Genomic DNA, 9,524 nt, shown 5'->3' with positions numbered 1-9,524 from the left:
CAGTCTCGAAGACTGGTTTAATCGGACAAGATGTTACCACCCAGGTGAGCGTTGGGATAGACTGGAAAGGCCAGGAGTAGCCCTGTTTCTATATGATCAGTTTGATTTAAAAATAGGTAAGGTTATCCTATTGTTCTTTTGAAATTTACTAGTATCACAAAACAATTCAAGTACCAAGGGTTTTCTGCCATGCCACTGAATGTTGGCTATACATAAATAGCCCCACAAAGCTGGAATCATAAAATGAGGAAGTATTTCAAATGAGTGAAAGGTTCACATTCTGCACTTGAAATCTAAGCAGATGGAAGTAAAACAAAACAAAAAAAAAAAAGCATATATATATATATATATATAAAATCTTGTTTTCTACTGGATTCAACTTTTTTTTTCTACTTGGATTTTTTTTTTTTTTCTACTAGATATTGGACAGCTTTGCAAGGCCTGGCACTGAGTTCCCTACTCACTGAATTTAGGGCAAGAACCTTTAAAGATTATATGGTCTGAAGCAGGACATCTTGTTATGACTGTGAGCTGATCTGTCAATACCGTGGTCTGGATTCCCAACAGCAACAACATTTTAATCATGGACTTTTCCAGGTCCTTAGGGAGTGCTGAAGGCACAAGATATTTCTTCCAGCAGCTGTATGACTTTCCCAGATGGATGAAGTGCCTCCCTCTCCTTAGGGCTTAGAAACAGATCTTCCCCTAAAGGTAGGTCCCTCTTTTTTCAACGTTTTTCTGGGATTTTGTGTTGGCCTCATTCCAACCATCCCAGGAGCCGGCTGGAGTCATCAACTTGGAGGCTACCTGTCCTTGGGCAGGCTTCACAAGGACATGGAGGAGTGGATGAAACCTATGTCTGACAGTCTTCCTGTGGAGGAGTTAAGCTTGTTCTACTTTTCCAAAGTAGACCAAAGTACTTAAATATTGTGTATGCCAGAGGAAGAATGAAGGAACATGGCATTGCTCATGTAACGGCAGTCCAGCTGGGACCAGTTCCAGGAGCTCTCCTCCTTTACTGGGGAACTCTAGTTACCCATAGGTGTTTGCTAGGAAATGACACCTGCACCCACACTTAGTAGCATCCAAGCTTATGGTCTCCATCTTCTAAGCAGGGTAGCCAGACCTGCACTCTGAGCAGAGGTACTTTGGTGGTTCTCAGGAGCAGAACTGATGGGGCATTAAGCATGTTGACAGAATGTAAATGGTTCCAGTGGCAAATGAATAGAGGGTGGTGGTTTTGAAGGGTGAAATTTGAGTAAATGCACTCCAACCCTACAGTCTATTCAGGAGTTTCAGTCCCTCTGTGGATATTGGCCTATATAAGAAGCTGTTGGACTGTGCTTTTACATAAGATCCTGAGTGACTCTGTAAGCATTCAGCAGCTTCCAAATCCTTCACTTTCAACAACACTGCTCTTTGTGCTAAAATTTTAGTATATAAAGCCATATCATAGACTTGGGTTTGAAATATACTCAGAAAAGCTCCATGTAATGGCATCTTAATGCCTACACAAATGCAAAATTAATACACTGAAGTTGTCCAGCAGCAGTAAGAGTAAAAGCAGCATGATTTTTTAATGTTTTGTTGGGTTTTTTTAATAACAAGCTCTATTTCTGAGACAGGCAGTGGAAAATCTTCTCAAGCTGTAAGCTCAGCGTCCCCGGAGTGAATAGGGTTCAATGTAGCATGGATAATTTGTTTGCTTTGCAATTATTTTCCGTCAGTGGAGACAAATTGATTTGTACAATAAAATTGACGGTCACTGCAAGGCAGCTGGCTTTCTAAACTGTAAAAGAATTTGACTAGGTTAAGTGAGTACCAAATTTTTTGAGTACTGGGATGTCCTTTTGTACTGGTAAAACTTGCAACAATTTTAAGGCTTGCCAGTGATTGCTGTGTGAAACTCAGCATCAGAGAATGCCAGAGCTGTTATTCTTCATACCACTCTGAGCAGGACCGTTGCCAGTGTATTAGTGGCCTGCTTTGAAAATTATTTCCACCAAAAGAGAAATCAAAATGGAAGAAAAGAAACTGATGGTAGAGCAGATGAATAGGTAGGAAGGAAATGGCAATAATTGCCTTCAAACTGACATCTTAATTATTAAAGGAAACTAGATATTTAGCATGAGTTAAATAAATATAGCAGAGCTGGAGATGTTAAGCAGCAAGAGGGTTTCTGACAGAAAAAAGCATGGAGCAAAACCTTTACCTGGAAAACAGAAGCATGCTAGTGAGGTGTGTTTCCAGAAAGTATTGGTAGTGGAAGCAAAGAAGAAATAACCATTTTGTGCTGCCACTAGAATATTTGGATATTTGTCTAAATAAAAATATTTAAAGACCATAAAAACTAAACAGCTATTGACACCCATTCTTTTACTTTCCTGTGTAAAAAGCAAAGATTTGATTGTCAAAAACCCTGGCAAAACATTAGTGCTTTCATGGTCAAATGCTCAGTGTGATTAGGAATGCTGTAGTACCTGGTAGCCGCTTGGAATGAGGCTTTGATTCCAACACTGGGCTAATCAGGACATACTGTCATATTCAATCAAAATGCAGAATGTGCCCCAGAAAAAAATGCTGGACGTAGAAGTTCAGTAAATTACTCCGGTTAAACTTCATTTTGATGTTCCAAGTGTTAAACTTCATTGCAGACATCAGGATTAGATTAGCGATACTGTCAGTTTTGCAAAAGTCCAAGATCAGCACTAAGTAAGGTAGAAGTTTGCTAAGGCAAGCTAGTTTCTCTTTGCCCCAAACTTAAAGGACCTGGGAAAAATTGATACTGTACAGTTCAAGCACATTTGGCTGGGCTTAATACATAAGGTAAACAAAGTGATCTAAGCATCGATCAAAGTGCAGTTCTGGGGGCCAGTGGCATGATCTTTAGGTGTGAGAAAGAAAGTTTGGAGGAAGAAGGTCACATGTTTGAAGGGCCAGACAATCAGGCTTTGGCTTGACCTCTCTGCCTAACTGGGAGCAGCACTCCCCAGCTACTCATGTGAGCAAGGTTCAGAGGTTACCAATTACTTAGGGAGGCTGAGAAAGTTGTATGGAGTTGCTCTCAGCTGCCATTTCACATTAGCATCAGGCCACTTGCAGGTAGGCCGTCGCAGTTAATGCTTCACTGCCGGTCACTGGAGTTCTTCAGCCTGCAACTGTAATGTAGCATCTCTCTGTCCCACCACATGTCTCTTCATGTCTGCCCTATGGCACAACCACTCCAGGCCCACTCACCAGCCCCATGCATTCATGCATCACATTGCTGCACCCACGCTACATGGAGGTTGTTTTAATTTCTTAACTTCTGGCTAGGTAACATTTTTATTCCTTTTTTTTTCCTTCATTTTTTCCTTTTCTTCCCCTCCCACCTTTGAGCATTTCAAAGCCATCAATAGAAATGAGTGAAATGCTTTAATTGGTTGCAGATACTGAGATTATTAGAGTAATTTCTGGCAACTTTTTCCTACAAATTTTAATACATGTGCCTGCATACACTTAACTATTAACAAATTAATCAAGGGTGACTTACAAGCTTATGATAGCAGAAGTATACAAAAATACCTTCAACAAAAGTCTTTTAAGTTATAGTAAATTTCTGAAACTTATACTAAAGCTCTTAATTTAAGAACTTATATCATTTTCCAACTTTAGAAGTTAGAATTACCCTTAGAAATTGTCTGGGGTGGATAGACTGTGTCAAACAAACTCCCTGGGGGAGTTCCCATGCTTTCTTCTGAAGCTGTTTCCTCGGGTAGTGACAAACAGGATATTGAACTACCCAGGCCTCTGGTTTGATCCAGTATGGAAAGTCCTTTTTGTTTCACAAATAGTGGCTGGGGGTTTGGAGTTCTTGCCTTGTGGAAGTCCCAAAATTGAGAATGATCACACTTCCCTAACGCAAGACATATTTTCTGTCTAAAAATGAGCCAGTTTCCTTTCAGAAATAAGTCTGGTTTTGATTACACATCCTTTTACTTTCCCTGGAAAATGAGTACATTTCTGGTTGGAAATTTTCACATAAGTGAAGAAATTTTCTAGGAAATTAAGTGAGCCACTTCGACTTCACAGTGAAAGGCAAAAGCAGCCCAGCCTTAGACAGTGAATATACTATTTCACATACTCTGCCATTATATATATTTATGGGGTTTTGGTTGTTTGGTTGAATGGGGTTTTTTAATTCAAAAATATCTCAAAACACAACTGGAATTATTTTAGTCTTGATTTACACCTCATTTTCATCTTCTCTTCCTCTTACCAGTAAATTCACCTCTAGGGTGAAAGGCAGACTGTTAAACACTGTTTCACAAAGTTAACTTACTGTGTGTTATTTACTGCTACAGGCTTACTGTAAATCATATTTTCCATGCTGCAAACAGGCAAGTATAAGAATAATCATTCTATTATTCTATTTCAATAGCTGGACAATAGTTGGAATGTCTTGGTCACATGATATGTGACGCTGCATGGCACAGATTTTGACATATTTGGAGAAAAGTTTGCTACATTTCAAGTTTTTTCAAAAGTCAGTCTTTTTCTTTGAGATTAACATAGAATCACAGAATCCCATGGAACCTTACTAAGCAGGCTCCTGAAGAGGCCAAAGTCTGCTCTCTTGAAGTCTAGGGCAGTGAGCTTGCTGCACGCTCTTCTCACTGTCCTGAGGATCTCAAATTCAACCATCTTGTGATCGCTGCATCCAAGGCTGCCCTGCAGTGCCACATTTCCAACGAGCCCTTCCCTGTTGGTGAGCACAAGGTCAAGCATGGCACCTCTCCTTGTCGGTTCCTCTATTACTTGCAGAAGGAAGTTGTCTTCCACACAGTTGAGGAACCTCCTGGACTGCTTGTGCCGGGCCGTACCGTCTCTCCAACAGACATCAGGGTTGTTGAAGTCCCGCATGAGAACAAAGGCCTGCAAGCATGAGGCTGCTCCTATCTGTCTATAGAGTGCTTCATCCACAGAGTCCTCTTGATCAGGCGGTCTGTAAGAGATCCCCAAAGTAATGTCCCCCATTGCTGTTCTCCCTTTAACCCTGACCCACAAGCTCTCTGTCAACTGCTCACCTGTCCCCAGACAGAGTTCCATACTCTCCAGCTTATCTCTAACACAAACAGCAACTCCCCCTCCAGGCCTGCTGGGCCTGTCTTTTCTAAGCAGCCTGTAGCCTTCCACTCCAACACTCCAGTCATAGGAGCCATCCCACCATGTTTCTGTGATGCCTATTATATCATATTCCCATAGACGTGCCCATGTTTTCCAAAAAAAAACAAAAAACTTCCCTTCTATATAGGCTTTTTCTTCCTATGTCTTTTATTTTAGCATCCTTTTGCATTGACATTTCATTTGCCACCATACCTCAAAATTCGCTGTCATTCCTTTTTTACCAGCACATACTGGTTGTATGGCTTCAAAAATTACAAATACATATTTTGATATGCTCATTAATGGTGTAAGAGATCTACTCTTTACAACCTGTTGTTGTAAAAAACTACAACCCAGGACACAACCTTACCTCACTGGTGTAGCTTAAGAATTGCAGCACTAGTGTGAAAAAGTGCTGATATTTAGAATAAACTGAAACAAATGAATAGCCTACTGAAGGCAACTTGCAGATAAGGCTACAGGGAATCTTAGAGGCAGAATCTCTCCCCACTAAATGTAGCTGGAGTTTCCCACTGGCATTAATTATATTAGACCAGATCCCAGGTTTGCAATGACATTGTTATGCAAGAAGACGTTGTGAAGCTTGCAAAGGTATCTTTTACCATAAAGTTAATAAAGGACATTGGTTTTCTTTAAAAACACTAGATATTAATTAAAATCCTGACTCTGGCTTATGCCATTACAGAGACTCTTATTTGAGATACATTACAAATATTCCAGTTTGCTCCGTTTTGGCACTTTTGTTACCACTTGCCAAGTGAGGTTAAGTAGGGTCGCATTTTCTACTTAACTACTAAGTAAGTACTACTTTTCTGCCCCTAAAAAATCCAGTGGTATTTCCACTATTAAGAAAACCTTAACTAGCTAATATTTTTGATAATTTAATTCTGTCACTGTGGGTTTAGTGTGAAAATTGGTTTTATAAATGGAATTGTGGCCTCTAAACCAGTCTGTGGCTACAATATATATTCACAGCAAAAAGAAAAAGGAACAAGCTCAGGAAGGTCACGAAATGGCATTCAATAGAATTTGTAGGGGTTATAGATTTATAATTGTCCAAACTGCAACATCTATAACTATATATAGTATAAAGTAATAGATATCTTCAATAGGATTATCTATGAAAGAGGAAGGAAATGCAACATTGACATTTTATTTCAGAGTCCATTTTGTGTAGATTTGTCCCTCTGTGGAAGTATTTTCAGATTTAAACCTTCAGTATCAAAAGGCATTTCAAAGGATTGCATAAATTTCAGGGAGAAGACTGTGTGCTAGGGAGGAGAATAGCCAGGAAATGATTCCTGGAAAAACAGGGCTTGTAGAGGAGTTTTTCAGCTTATTACTCATTCAGGTTGAAGCCAAAGCAGGCAGATTGCTGCAAAGGAGAATTGGTGAGAACTGGCTAAAGATGAGGAGAAAAAGACTGGAGGAAGAAGAAAGTAGAAAGAAGAAAAGAGAAAGTACATGAAAATTGAGATGTTTTCTATGACCTGCAAATGCACAGACTCTTGTATAGCAAGGAGAGATCCAGTTTAAATGCTTGAAATATACAGAAGAATTTTTTTCTGTTTTACATTATCCTCTCTTAAACAAAACATTTATTAGATTACATGCCCTATTATGCATGAACTCAGTATTGAAAGAAATACTACTGTATTTCTACTACTGAATATTCTTCTGTATTATTTAACGTAAGAACATTTCATTGCTCCTTTACTTACAGTTATTCTATACAGAAGAGAGAAACTTCAACCCAGGCTTTTGTGTGAATACTATTTGGGAAAAAAGAAAAAACAGACAAACAAAAAAAAACCCCAAAACCAAAACAACAAAACAACAAAGCCCTAGTGTGTCATTCCAAATGCCACCACCATCTTTAACTAACGGATAAAATCTCCTTATGGCCTTTGTGAAATTCAGTGTATTTAAGAATGTATTTTAAAGAAACTTCAACTCAAAATCCTAGTGCAGAAGCAAAAACATGTATTGCAGAGAAATGTTTACAGCAAAAGTGTCAGGAGTAACAATTAGGGAAAGATTTGGAAATTTAGAGGGCTATAGCTGACTGAGTCTTCATGAATTTAGCTACTTATCAAGAAAAAAGCCTGAACAGAAAAGGACTTTTAAAAGGTACTGCCACATGCAGATATAAATATTAGACCCAGTTTAAAAAAGAATAAAAACCATAAAGTACAGGGAGAACAGGAGAGTAATTTTTTGCAATATGTATGTAAAATTTTTCTCTTTATCAGTGAAAATTTTATGTCTGAGTAATGTCAAAATAAATATTAAATATACATACTTAAAAGTCTACTGCAACACTTCTTTTCCTCATTGATCATATTTAAAAGTCACACATATACTATACCACGCATATAGTACCAGTATGCCCTGATTTCTCCATGAGGTCATATATAGTTTCAATTGCTTGAAGGATGTGGACACCACTTATTTCAGTGTGCCATCTGGTGTTAAGAGACGTGAACAGGAGACAGGACTCTGGAAAGGTGTATGTGTTTGATGAAATGTGATAAAGAAATCAGATATAAATTATACAGTAGGTTCCTTATTTTTTATTCTTTTATTTAAAGTATCTGCCATCCAGGTATCAACTTATGATAATGTTATTTGCTTGAATAACCAGTCACATGTTATAAACAACAAATATTGTACTAAAAAATAACAAATAGTTTCAGTAGCTTGTCTATTGAAACCTGTTGTTGAAAAATATTCCCCAGTATAGTTAATGACCACTTCTGAAGAATAAGCCATCAATAGAAATCAAGGGTTCCACTTGTGACAGGCTGATGATCAATGAGTCAACAGTCTGCTTTGATCTGTCATGATGTCAGCCTGCAGTTAAGATGAGACCAATGCCTAAGATACATTGGTCAGACTCTGACACAGAGAGATTGTCAATAGACAGGAGAGAAAATGTGGAGGAAGAAAACAGACATTTAAGATGACCAAAACAAGTTAAAAGATTGAGGAGGGAAAGGAGAGGAGGACCTCATTCTGATGTCCTGCAAGGTATCTGGAAAGGGTTTATGGTACTTGAAGGGTCTTGCTGCTGTGTGCTTCAAAGAGATGCAAGCAGTGAATTTGGGGTGCATAGAACATTAAATCTCCCAGATTATGGATTTAAAAGGCACAATACTGCTTCAAAGCAGTAGTGAAATGCCTTTGTCTTTATGCCTCTCAAGTGGAATTAATTGTTCCTAAGCATCTCAAAGCATTCTTTTTTCTTCTTCTCTTCTAAAATTTATTAGTCTTCTCTTCACAATAATTTGCAAAGGAATTAAAAAAAAAAAAAAAAAAACATGATGAGAAGGTACAGGTTTGCAGGATGGAGATTTTTATCCCTTGATCATTCAAAACTGAAGAAATGTGCCCAGTCTTTGAAGATTAAATCATTAACATCCACACCACATCAGTTGATCCTGGTTAAGCTAACACAAAGAACAAATAATCACAGTAGGTAAAGAACAACCAAAAAAGCTGTCACTGTAGTGGCAGACTCTGGAATGATGCTCTGTCTTTGGTGAGTAGCTGCTGAATGGTGTCTGGAGAGCCAGGGAAGCTTTTCTTGATTTATTAGAGTGAGAAAGCTGAATGGCATCAAGCTTCAAGTCAGATGAGGTCTTTGAAATTATAGCCCTACCAAAGTTTTTGCATATCACTGAGATGTACTGATAACATCCAGCCCACATAGGGTTGCATTTCAGTACAGAGTGGCTCATTTTAAAATTCCCCAATGAGTCACAGGAAGAGAGGCAGCAGGAAAAGTGAAGAAAGGTTGAGGAGACTGAAGCTCTGATCCCCCTTTATGTTATGGATAGATGGGGTGAGAAACAGTGCTGTGCATGTGGCTTTTCAGTCACACTGGCACACAGAAAGCATGACAGACAATAATTATCCTCTTTGAAGGCCAATAAACCAATGATTTGGTAGAAACTTGCAGCCCTTGGGCAACATCAAGTAGATCTGATTTCTGTTATTCCCCAGGAACTTTCTGATGACAGGAAAACTTACCAAAGGGAATACACAGATGCAAAATAAAGCCAACCTTTCCACTAAGAGATTGGAAATCAAGATATCTGAGTTCAGTTCTCAAGTCTCCTGTAATGCTGAATGAATTATAACAAGGTATACGCCTCAGATACCCATCTATCCAAGTGGCTAGTAGTCCCTCACCTGCTGCCTTTTTTGTCAATAGCCTTTTAACTAAAATATTTTTGTCAACTCTCAGGTCTTTATTAGCAAGGTTTTATCTAATTGCAATGCTATGATATAAAAAATAAGTTTTAAAATATCTAAATCTTTCTTTATTGTTCATTTCTTTATTTTGAACATAAAGA

This window comes from Neopsephotus bourkii, unplaced genomic scaffold (assembly GCF_033783945.1).
Source record: "Neopsephotus bourkii isolate Nb327-2 ecotype Australia unplaced genomic scaffold, CSIRO-AGI_Nbou_v1 NB_144, whole genome shotgun sequence".
In the NCBI taxonomy this organism is placed as follows: domain Eukaryota; kingdom Metazoa; phylum Chordata; class Aves; order Psittaciformes; family Psittacidae; genus Neopsephotus; species Neopsephotus bourkii.
This window is presented reverse-complemented; position numbering follows the sequence as displayed.